The 13,115-nt window shown below is 44.9% G+C and overlaps 1 protein-coding gene and 1 pseudogene across 1 annotated transcript in view; one reads left to right on the top strand and one right to left on the bottom strand.

Moving 5' to 3' along the window:
* The window catches only part of LOC144673284 (uncharacterized), a 150,190-nt gene that overhangs the window by 26,884 nt on the left and 110,191 nt on the right, over window positions 1-13,115 (bottom strand).
* LOC144673267 (uncharacterized) lies at window positions 169-4,659 on the top strand (annotated as a pseudogene).

The following is a 13,115-nucleotide window of genomic DNA, read 5'->3' as shown; positions in this document are numbered from 1 at the left end:
ACCTGGAAACCTTGTCTCGAGGAGGTGCAGGGGGAGGGGGCAAAACGGGTGGGGGCGGGGCTCCAGTGTCCGCGCGCCTGGCCTGCAGACCGGAACCCGAGGACGTCACCGCGGAACAGAGGGATTCCTATTGGCTGATTCGGTGAACGTTCCATTGTGGACGTCACAATGCGAAAGGTGGACAATCAGCTTCAAACCAAAACTTCCTCCTCTGGGCAACATCTGTGAGGAAATCAATGTTTTTACTTCTATTTGTTTTTTAATTCTGGGGTTTAATTATGGACTTGCAGGAACTGAAGGGAGAGGAAGTGAATCCAGGGAGAGTGCAGACTCTGGAAAGGTTGGCCCAGGTCTCTTTCTCTTAAAGTCATTGCCATTCTTTGTTCCCTCAACTTAACACATTAATTTGTCTGGTTGAAAGGTTGGTCTCTTTCCTAATGTTCACAATTAAAGGGGTGATTTCCCCAGGAGATGGCTGACATTTAAGACTACAAGCTAGTAAGGTAGGACGTTAAAGCGTGAGGTGTTGCATTTTGGGAGGACGACAAGGCAAGGGAGTACACAAGAGTGGAAGGACCCGAGGAAGTAGAGGATCAGAAAGACTTTGGCGTGCATGTCCATCAATCCTTGATGGCAGCAGGACAGGTAGTGGTTAAGAAGGCATATGGGATACTTGCCTTTATTCAACAAGGCACTGAATACATGAGCAGGGAGGTTATGGTGGAGATGTATAAAGTGTTAGTTCGGCCATATGTGGAGTACTGTGTGCAAAATCAGCATGGTTTCATCAAGGGGAGGTCATGCCTGACAAATCTGTTAGAATTCTTTGAGGAGGTAACGAGTAGGTTAGACAAAGGAGAGCCAATGGATGTTATCTACTTGGACTTCCAGAAGGCCTTTGACAAGGTGCCGCACAGGAGGCTGCTCAGAAAGATAAGAGCCCATGGTGTTAGAGGCAAGGTACTAGCATGGATAGAAGATTGGCTGTCTGGCAAGAGGCAGCAAGTGGGGATAAGGGGGTCCATCTCAGGATGGCAGCCGGTGACTAGTGGAGTTCCGCAGGGGTCAGTGTTGGGACCACAACTTTTCACTTTATACATTAATGATCTAGATGAAGGAACTGAGGGCATCCTGGCTAAGTTTGCAGATGATACAAAGATAGGTGGAGGGACAGGTAGTATTGAGGAGGCAGGGAGGCTGCAGAAGGATTTGGACAGGTTAGGAGAATGTGCAAAGAAGTGGCAGATGGAATACAACGTGGGGAAGTATGAGGTCATGCACTTTGGTAGGAAGGAATAGAGGCATAGACTATTTTCTAAATGGGGAGAGAATTCAGAAATCTGGAGTGCAAAGGGACTTGGGAGTCCTAGTCCAGGATTCTCTTAAGGTTAACTTGCAGGTTGAGTCGGTAGTTCGGAAGGCAAATTCAATGTTGGCGTTTATTTCGAGAGGACTAGAATATAAAGGCAGGGATGTGCTGCTGAGGCTTTATAAGGCTCTGGTCAGACCACATTTAGAATATTGTGAGAAATTTTGGGCCCCGTATCTCAGGAAGGATGTTCTGGCCCTGGAGAGGGTCCAGAGGAGGTTCACGAGAATGATCCCAGGAATGAAAGGCTTAACATATGAGGAACGTTTGAGGACTCTGGGTCTTTCCTCGATGGAGTGTAGAAGGATGAGGGGGGATCTGATTGAAACTTACAGAATACTGAAAGGCCTGGATAGAGTGGACGTGGGGAAGATGTTTCCATTAGTAGGAGAGACTAGGACCCGAGGGCACAGCCTCAGAGGAAAGGAAGACCTTCTAGAACAGAGATGAGGAGAAACTTCTTTAGCCAGAGAGTTACTAAAGAAGGCTGCTTCATTGCCAGAGAAGGCTGTGGAGGCCAGGTCATTGAGTGTATTTAAGACCAAGATAGATAGGTTCTTGATTGGTAAGGGGATCAAAGGTTACGGGGAGAAGGCGGGAGAATGGGGTTGAGAAACTTATTAGCCATGCTTGAATGGCGGAGCAGACTTGATGGGCCGAATGGCCTAATTTCTGCTCCTATGTATTATGGTCTTATGGTCCTGGTCACCACACTGTAGGAAGGATGTGATTGCGCTTGAGAGGGTGCAGAGGGGATTTGCCAGGGTGTTGCCTGGACTGGAGCATTTCAGCTGTGAAGAGACACTAGATAGGCTGGAACAAAAACAAAAAATGCTGGATAAACTCAGCAGGTTTGGCAGCATCTGTGGAGAAAAAGACAGAGTTAATGTTTCGAGTCCGTATGACTCTTCTCCAGAGCTAAAGGGAAGTAGAAATGTGGTGAAATATATACTGTTTAAAGGAGGTGTAACAGGTGAAGCTGGATAGAAAGCCAGCGATAGGTGGAGGCAAAGGAGAGATTGCGAAAGGTGTCATAAACAAAAGGTCAAAGGGCTGTTAATAGCGGTGGTACTGGCTAAAGGAGGTGCTAATGGAGACATGAAGCGTGGAAAGCAGAATGTGATAATGGCAAGACCAGGGTAAGCACTCTTGAAAGTGACAGATGGCCCTAGTGTGGGTGGGGTGGGGGGAGGGGACGGTGGTGGGAAAAAAGATCAAAAAGGCTAAAAGCTGGGGATAAAACAATAAATAAAAATGGAAATAAATTTTAAAAATAATAGTAATGAAAATAAGTGGGAAAAAAGATATCTAAATAAACAAATAAAAATTAAGAAATAAAAGTGATAGTAAAAAAAAGGGGATCAAAAAGGGGTAGATAGGCTGGGGTTGTTTTCCTTAGAGCAGAGAAGGCTGAGGGGGGACCTGATTGAGGTGTACAAGATTATGAGGGGCACAGATAGTGTAGATAGGAAGAAACCTTTCTCCTTAGTGGAGGGGTCAGTAACCAGGGAGCATAGATTTAAGGTAAGGAGCAGGAAGTTTGGAAGGGATTTGAGGAAAGCTTTTTTCACCCAGAGGGTGGGGGGTTTTTGGAACTCACTGCCTGAGAGGGTGGTAGAGGCAGGAACCATCACAACATGTAAGAAGTATTTAGATGAACGCTTGAAATGCCATAGCACATAAGGTTACAGGCCAAGTGCTGGAAAATAGGATTAGAGTAGATAGAGGCTTGATGACCGGCACAGACACGATAGGCTGAAGGGCCTCTTTCCGTGCTGTAAAACCCTATGACTCTATTTCTTGGATATAGATTGTGTATGTCTAGTATTAATATAGTAAATGCTACATTTTTATGGTTCTTTAATAAAGTACATTTATTATTATTTCTAGTTTTCCTATATAGTACTGTATATATTTCCAGTCATTAAGGCACAGAAGTTGTCCATTCAGCAAGTTGCGTCCATGCTGACTCTCTGTAGAGCTCCGTTTCCCTTGTATATCAAGAGAGGAAAGAATAAGCCAAAGCAACTAGAATTGGCTGTTCTGAATTTTTGTCCTATACTGACAATGATGGGTTTTGTAAATTCTTTTTACAATATTTTAGAAGGAGAGGATTTGCAGACAGAAATCTCAAAACATCACATCGTAACCTAACAAAGTCACTTGATTCATTGGGATGTGAAAAACACTGGCCTTTGAATCTGGAAGGAGAAATGTTTGTCTGTTCTGTCTGCTTCAAAAGGTTTTACATATCAGTGTGACTGGAAAAGCACCGAGACACACACGCCTGACTGAATGTGTTCCAGTGTACTGACTGTGGAAAGAGACTTAACCAGTTATACAATCTGAACAAACATCGCACCATTCACAGCAGTGAGAGACTGTTGTCTGTCACATTATCTGTGAGGGGACGAGACTTCAACTCATTGTCGAATCTGGAGAGACACCATGGAGAAACCATGGAAATGTGGAGACTGTGGGAAGGGATGCAAAACCCCATCACAGCTGGAGATTCATCTACGCAGTCACACTGGGGAGAGGCCGTTCACCTGCTCTGAATGTGGGAAGGGATTCACTCAGTCATCCACCCTGCAGAAGCACCAGCGAGTTCACACTGGGGAGAGGCCGTTCACCTGCTCTGAGTGTGGGAAGCGATTCACTCAGTCATCCAGCCTGATGGCACACCACATCACTCACACCGATGAGAGACCCTTTAATGCTCTGACTGTTTGAGTGGCTTCAAAAGTACGGCAGATCTAAGGGTCCACCAACGCATTCACACTGAGGAGAGACCGTTCAGCTGCTCTTACTGTGCAAAGAGGTTTACAACGTCATCCAACCTTTGGACACACCAACGCATTCACACTGAGGAGAGACAATTCAGCTGCTCTTACTGTGCAAAGAGGTTTACAACGTCATCCAACCTTTGGACACACCAGCGCGTTCACACCGGGGAGAGGCCGTTCATCTGCTCTGAGTGCGGGAAGGGATTCACTCAGTCTTCCAACCTGCGGGCACACCAGTGAGTTCACACCAGGGAGAAACCATTTGCCTGCCCTGAGTGTGGGAAGGAATTTATTCAGTCCTCCAGCCTGCGGGCACACCAGTGAGTTCACACCAGGGAGAAACCATTTGCCTGCCCTGAGTGTGGGAAGGAATGTATTCAGTCCTCCAACCTGCGGGCACACCAGCGAATTCACACTGGGGAAAGGCCGTTCACTTGCTCCGTGTGTGAGAAGGGATTCACTCGTTCATCACACTTACTGAGACACCAGCGAGTTCACGAGTGAATACAGGGGTTGGATTCTGCTGTTGTTGCTGCTGTTAATCCAGGACTGAACAATATTCATTCTGACAGTTGGTGAAGTGGGAGGGTCGGAGGGTTTCTTTCTGCTGGACTGGCCGGTCTCACAACTTTGCTTCCACTGGGCTGATGCTCTTTGAGCCTGGGAGTGCACATTTCCACTGAAATGATCTACAGAAGCTGATGATGTATACACATTTCACCCTGAATAGTAAAGAGTGTTTTTCCTACCACTACAGTTAGATCTAAAATAAATACATTTGTCTCTATTCCATTGAGTCCACAGCACGGGGCCAGGCCAGTCAGCACAATTGTCTATGTCAGTATTTATGCTTCACATGAGCCTCCACCCACCCTCATCTCCCCTCATCAGCATATCCTTCTATTCCTTTCTCCCTAATGTATGTATCTAGCTTCACCTTAAAAGTATTCATACTATTCACCTCAACCACTCGCTGTGGTAATGAGCTCCACATTCTCACCAGTTGCTGGATGAAGATGTTTCTCATGAAATCCCTATTGAATTATTGAACCCCTTTATAATCTTAAAGACTTCCATCAGGTCACCCTTCAGTCTTCTCTTTTCTAGAGAATAGCGCCCCAGCCTTTCATGAGGGGTAAATGCTCTCAGTTCAGGTATTATTCTTGTGAATCTTTGTTTCCCCTCCTCCAGTGCCTTATTTCCTTTCTCGAAATGGAGATCACAAATGTTGACCATCCTCCCAGTGTAATCGAACCATGCTTCTGAACATAAACTCCGTGTTTTTTATTCTATCCCTCTAGAATGCCCTACATATGGGCTCCACATTCAAGGAAATTTGCGAAGTTCTTAGGGAGTCTGGAGCGAGGATTTACGATATTGCTACCAGGAATGAGGGACTTCAGTTAGTTGGAAAGACTGGAGCAGCTGAAATCTCTCTCGTTAGATCATTGAGTCATTAGTGTAGGCAATGGGGCCATTCAGCCCATCGAGTCCATGCTGGCTCTCTGTAGAGAAAACCTGTCAGTCCCATTGCCCAGTCCTATCCCTGTAGTGCTCCAGATTCATTTCCCTGACGTGCCCATCCAATTTCCATTAGAAATCATTCCATCACCTCTGCTTCTAGCACACTCATAGGAAGTGGGTTCCAGGTCATTACCACTCACTTTAAATGTACACAAGGATCACAGAGCACAGAAGGAGGCCATTTGGCCCATCGTGTTCATCATTCCTGAACCTCATTAGTGCAGTTTCTCACATGAGCCCAGTATGAAGGGGGTGTCCCTGGTCTCTAATGATCTTTCCCTTAAACCTGGTTCCTGGAATAGACACATCTGGAATATTGGAATTTTGCAGTCTCAATCCATCAAGACAGCTCCCGACCAGTGGGCAATGTTCACTGTTTTATATTCGGGTCTAGGGAATAATGTTCACTGTTTTATATTCGGGTATGGGGGATAATGTTCACTGTTTTATATTCAGGTCTGGGCGGGGATAATGTTCACTGTTTTATATTCGGGTCTGGGGGATAATGTTCACTGTTTTATATTCGGGTATGGGGGATAATGTTCACTGTTTTATATTCGGGTCTGGGGGGGGATAATGACCTACCTGGTTCGTATTTAAGCAAAAGCTGTGCAGTAAACGATTCGCTGCTGCATTCTCCATGGCAATGCCTCTACCAATCAGAGTCCACTTGCCAACCTCAGCACTCACTGCTCATGCAGTATAAATTCCCTTTACTATTGGTTTTCTTGCAAATCTGTCCTGATGAGCAGAAGACGAAAAGCTTCAACAGCATGTCTCCTTTTTCAGCAATATTCCCTGGACAGAATTTTACATCCCTCCGCCGATGGGTTTGTAGTCAGGAGTGACCATCATGTTTCTCAGATAGTCTTACCACTGGGCTCTCGCCCAATCTGACCTCTCGCCCAATCTGACCTCTCCACAATTTTACACTTGGACCAGCGAGGCCCAGGCTGACCTGCCTGCCCTTACATCGATTGAGACCTTTAAATGGCCAATTATTGACCATTTGAGAGCCTTTTCCTGCACAGCCTCAATTATCAGGCTGGTGGGCGGAGTTCGGGGGTGAGGGGCAAGCATGAAAAGGAACCATTTTCCGTTCTTGGGTGGGAATTTGCAGGGGGTCACCTCCATCAGCAGCCCCCTTCTAACATTGGCTGCCCCCTCAAAAGGTCTGACTCCGTGGGGCCTCCCTCCCCCACTGGCTTCTATACCAACACAAGCACCCTCCCCCCTCAGCTCCCCTTGGTCTGAACTTCCCCTCCACACCCTGAGATCCCCACATTTACCTGGTCCCGGACTCCTGGGACTTCGGCTCTGGGAACTGCATGCAGTCCCAACCTTGTCCACTGCAGCTTCATACGCTGCAGGCTCAGTAGAGCTGCTGGCCACAGATTGGTCTCTGTGGTGGGACTTCCTCCCGAGTGAGGGGCGGGAGTCCCGTCTCCAGCTAATTAACAGTTGTTAGAGCGTGGAATCACTGCAGGGCAGGCAGTATAGCGGGGATGTGTTCTCCAGCGACTTTTCGGATAGTGGGTAGGGAAACTGGGGAGAAGCGGAAAATGAAGTTGAACACAGATAAATGTGAGGTAGTAGATTTTGGTCAGAAGAATGAGGAGGTCATTTATTACTTGGAAGGTGTGAGCCTGGGTGGAAAAGAGGAACAAAGAGATCTCTGAGTATAATTGTATCATTCAGAGCAAGGCCATAAAATGAGCAAATCGAGCACTAGGTTTTATTTCTTGAGGAATGGAATTGGAATGTGGGGAAGTTCTGCTAAAGCTGCCTGGAACCCTGGTCAGACCACACTGAGAGTAATGAGTACAGCTCTGGTCACCATTTTATAAAACAAATAGAGAGACACTGGAGAGGGAGCAGAGATGATTTACAAGGATGATACCAGAAATACATAGGAGGAAAGGATTGACAGACTGAGTCTCTTCTCTCTGAAAAATAGCAGGCTGAAGGGTTACCTAATAGAGGTCTTTAAAATTGTGAAAGATTTCGATAGAGAGGAAACAGAGAGAACGTTTTCTCTCGTGGGAAAGAGAATAACCAGAGGTCTTCAATAGAAGATGGTGTAAAATTATTAACACTGAACTCTGTTAAAACCCCTTTTGTGTTATAGTGAGGAAGGAAAATGGATAAATAGGGCATAATATAAATTAATTCCAAGGGAGAAAGATTCTGGGAAATAATGACAATCTTTAAAACACTTACTGCAGCTAAAAGCTAAAGTTCTTGAAGATTGTTTGTGTGAGCCAAAGGCAGGAATGTAGGGGCCTCTCTGAGATAAATGGCAACAGGATGTAGCAGCCTGCAGGTACGAGGAAATTGAACCACGGTGAATACATGGAACATTACATGATTAACCAAGGCTAACATTCCTGACATGAACTGTGAATACGAAAATTTAGGTGATTAACTAAGGCTAACATTGCTGACATGAACTATACCTGATTGGTTAAGAGAAACATTCTCAGGGCATGATCACCACAGGGATGAATATTGATTGGGATGGGGCAGAGGTTAATTGGATAAGAGGCAACAAGAAAGAGATCCTCCTGAGCAAGGCCATGCGGAGGAGAAGAAACCAAGACCAGCAGCCAAGAGAAGGAGAAACAGAGAAGAAACAGATTTGACACAGGTAGAATAACCCACATTAAACTGTAAATAACTGCCAGAGCTTGTTGCTGTAGTTTACATGAAACTTGATAAACTTGTCCTGACTTTGTCTCCATAAAGTTGTTTCACAATTGAACTTTGTTACTATGTCTGCTTCTGTTGATAAATGAGGAATTAAAACCTCCCAAAAGTACAGATTGAGTCACTGTTTATATTAAAATAGACTGTATGGGTATTTATGTTAAAGTAGAATGTATCTCTGATTACATTACTGAAGACACTGTCTCAGATTCCTGCACTAAGCCAATGCCTCTATTTATAACATACTAAGATCTACCTCAGTTATTACTGCATTGCACCATATCTCTCCTTATATTACAATCGGCTATATTCAAGATATTACTGCACTAGACCCTATCTGATTATTACCAAACTCGACCATGTCTCTCTTTATATTACACATTACTCTGCCTCAGTTCACGGAATTGTTACGATGCAGAAGGAGGCCATTTGGCCCATCGTGTCTGCACCGGCTCTCTGAGCATTGTAACTTGGTGCCACTCTCCTGCCTTTTCCCTGTAACCCTGCACATTGTTTCTATATAAATAATCATCTATTGCCCTCTTGAATGCCTCAGTTGAACCTGCCTCCACCACACCTCCAGGCAGTGCATTCCCGACTCGAACCAGTCGCTGTGTGAGAAAGTTTTTTTTCACATCACATTTACTTAGACCATAAGACATAGGAGCAGAAATTAGGCCGTTCGGCCCATCGAGTCTGCTCCGCCATTCAATCATGGCTGATAAGTTTCTCAACCCCATTCTCCCGCCTTCTCCCCGTAACTTCTTTTACAAATCACTTTAAATCTGTGCCCTCTCATTCCCTCGATGAGTTTCTCCCTATTTACTCTATCGAACCCCCGCGTGATTTTGAACACCTCAATCAAATCTCCTCTTCACCTTCTCATCTCCAGAAGAACAGTCCCAACCTCTCCAAACTATCTTCATAACTCAAAACAAAAACAGAATTACCTGGAAAAACTCAGCAGGTCTGGCAGCATCGGCGGAGAAGAACAAAGTTTCGAGTCCTCATGACCCTTCAACAGAACTAAGTAAAAATAGGAGAGGGGTGAAATATAAGCTGGTTTAAGTTGGGGGTGGGGTGGGGGGAGAGAAGTGGTTGGGGGGTGGGGGGGTGGTGGTTGTAGGGACAAGCAAGCAGTGATAGGAGCAGATAATCAAAATATGTCACAGACAAAAGAACAAAGAGGTGTTGAAGGTGGTGATATTATCTAAAAGAATCTGCTAATTATGACTGGATGGCAGGACACACAAGGTACAGCGTAACGCCCAGAACTGGAGACAATATTCCAGCTGAGGCCGAACGAGTGTCTTATATTGAGGGAACAGCGCCACTAATTGGAGAACACCCATATTGCAGCCAGTGGCCCAGGAAGGCGGTTAGTCTCTTTTTAAGGCATTATGCAAATATCAACGGAGGACAGTATATCAGCTACCTTTTCTCCATCTAGAGGGATAGTTAAGCATGTTCTACAATACATGATAAAAACTGAGCTGTTTAGTGGAAAAATATGAACAGGGTGACGTTATGATTTTTAAAAATGAGTGTATGTGACTATGAGAGGTAGTGCTTGATGCCGGCTGGCAGCGTGTGAGAGTTTAGGGCATACTTACCTGGCAGGGGAGGAAACAATTATAATGTAGGTTGTTTGCTTCTCGGCCTTTTCGCTAAAATCAAGTGTAGTATGTGTTGCAGGGGCGACACCATGATCCTGCCAAGGCAAGTTAGGGAAGCAAAGGCTATAACCAATCGAAATCCATACCATGGGTTACCTATCACCTAGGCCCTGTCTCAGTTATTACTATAATAGATCTTGTTTCTGTTTATATTTCATTAGACCTTGTCTCAATTATTACTGTAATAGATCATGTTTCTAATTATTTATATAGATTCTTCTTTCCCCACCTATTTCCATTATTTTTAAATCTAAAACTAAAACCTTTAGTCTTTCCACCCCACCCCCACTAGAGCTGTACTTTGAATATCCTGTCTTGCATTCTTAATTAGCACTTTTCTCAGACAAAGACCACCACCTTCAACACCTCTTTGACCCTTTTGTCTCTGACATCTTTTGATTATATGCTCACACCACACCCTCAATGTGTCTCTTCCCCCCCACCCACCTTAAACCAATTTATATTTCTCCCTTGTTGAAACTATGCTTCAGTTCTGCTGAAGGGCCATGAGGGCTCGAAACGTTGACTGATTTCTTCTCCACCGATGCTGCCAGACTTGCTGAGTTTTTCCAGGTAATTCTGTTTTTATTTTGTTTTGGATTTCCAGCATCCGCAGTAGCTTTTAGCTTTTTGTTTATATCACACTAGGCCCTGTTCTAGATCGGCATCAAATACTGGCCTTGGAAGTACATTTATAATACATGATACTCGGTCTACTGATTATTGCACGGGACCTTACCCCTATTTATAATACATTAGACCCAGTTTACTGATTACGGCACTGGACCCTGTCCCTGTTTATAATACATTAAACCTGGTTTACTGATTACTGCGCTGGACCCTACCCCTGCTTATACTACATTAAACCATGACCCTGTTTATAATACACGAGACCCAGTCTACTGCTTACTGCACTAGACCTTCTTCCTGATTATAATACACTAGATCATGTCCTTTTTTATAAGACACTATACCCGGTCTACTGGTTACTGCACTGGACCATGTTCCTAATGGCAGCCACAGCTCCCATAATCCCCCGCGCCCCAGAAAACGCTCTACCAACTCACGCCTTTCCCCAGGCGCTGAGAGTGCGCGTGCTCCGCAGGGCCAGCCGCGGGGCATTCTGGGCGGCTCCTTTGTTGCGAGTCGGACTCGGTGGAAATGGGAGAAGAAACCGGGAAGCGACGGCAAGGATGGGGGAGGCGCTGCAGCATCGCTTTAATGGGCAGCGCCAAGTCGTTTCTCTTAACCTCTTTTCTCTGTTTTCTGTTTTGTAACCCGCTTGTTATCCATAACAGTGTGTACAAGGTGACCACGATCAGGCTGTGTGGAGTGAAGGGCCAGGCAGCAGATGGATGGAAAGATGGTTACAAAACCGAAATGAGAGGGTTAGATTTAAAGGGAGTTTGGAGCCATCTTTTTAGCCATTCTGCTCTGTGGCCTGACCTTCACCAAGACCATCAATATCAAATCAATATATTCTTTAGCCAGAGAGTGGTGAATCTGTGGAATTCATTGCCAAAGAAGGCTGTGGAGTCCAGGTCATTGAGTGTATTTAAGACCGAGATAGATATGTTCTTGATTGCTAAGGGGATCAAGTGTTACGAGGGGAAGTCGGGAGCATGGGTTTGAGAAACCTATCAGCCATGATTGAATAGCGGATGGGCCGAATGGCCTAATTTCTGCTCCTATGTCTTATGGTCTATGGTCTAATATAAGGGGAATCATCTGTAATACCAATAGGAAAGTAGAGGCTGCAATTATGCAAAGATGTTCTGTATTGTCTAAAATCTCCCACCAGGGCTGATCACCAGAGTGGCCGTAGACCACCTAATATCTATTGGTGGCTTAGCTTTTTGTCATTATGTCTGTTCAAGATGTTGTCCATTATAGATTAAGGTTCAGAGAAAGTGCTGGAATTAGATAGTCAAAACTGCTTTGAGTCCCTGGAGGGTGACGTTTATTTGAATTTCTATAACTTTTTGGTCCTTACCGACACTGATACTTTATCGCCAGTCTTAGTCAGTAGTCGGGTTGGTGGTGTGAGGCAAAACCTGGTCCACCTGATCGATAGGTAGTGTATCCATGTGGGTTTGTGTGTGTGTGCGTGTTGTGTCAAACCAAGTGGAAGGTCCCATGTCCTTTGTAACATGAAGAGTCTGTTTTTTTTCAAGATCCCTTCCTTTCCCCTCACTATTATCCTCAGTTCAGAAAACCCTTGTGTACATCATCCTCCAGCATGCTACTGTCTCCACTAAGTACTTCCATCGGTCTTAATAACAGATAGGAATGGGATCACTGATATCACAGGAATAATTTCTGACATGCTGTCATTCTGATTTTAAAGCTTCCTGGAGTAAGACATTGATCCAGACCTTCCCACCTAACACCAATCCTTATCCCCATCTGAGTTCCAGATTTTAATGTGATTGTCCCATATATTTAGCATCTGTCCATCTGTGAGAGATGATGGCGAATGCAGCCTCAGAACTTTGGTGAGATCAGATGAGACGATCTGTTGCACTTCATCTGATGGCTGAACAAGCCGACTCTGTAAAGGCAAAAGCGCCTCATATGAAGGTTTTCCTTACTCGTGTTGCGGGATGATTTCTGCTGACACCTTGTTTGTCTGTGTTGGAATTTCTGAAACGACATGTCGCTGTGGTGGTGAACTCCTGCCCACAGCTGGTGTCTGCAATTGCATCAATCATCAATTAGCTTCCCACTTGTCATGATTAATGTTGAGGGCTTTGAAGCTTTGTGATTGTGCAGTATAGAAAACATGTTTAACCCCTTTAAACCTGGTTCAGTACATCCCCTCCACACACATTACAACAAATTGTCTTTGAGATCAGTTTTTCCTTTACATTCTGTGTTGTTCTGAATATTAACCTTCTCCCTGACCTGCCCTAACCCTCCTGCCGGTTCATTTATTGAAACCAAGGACTCCCCTTGTTCTAATGGTGAATTCCCTGTCTGCCCAGTTATTCCTTTAAGTTTGTGCCTTGTTTCAACATGTTCCCACATTTCAGTAACAAATGTTGAAATATTTGC

The sequence above is a fragment of the Cetorhinus maximus genome, unplaced genomic scaffold (assembly GCF_964194155.1).
Source record: "Cetorhinus maximus unplaced genomic scaffold, sCetMax3.hap1.1 HAP1_SCAFFOLD_323, whole genome shotgun sequence".
NCBI classification, from domain to species: Eukaryota; Metazoa; Chordata; class Chondrichthyes; order Lamniformes; family Cetorhinidae; genus Cetorhinus; species Cetorhinus maximus.
Note: the sequence above shows the minus strand (reverse complement) of the source record. Positions and strands in the feature narration are given on the sequence as shown.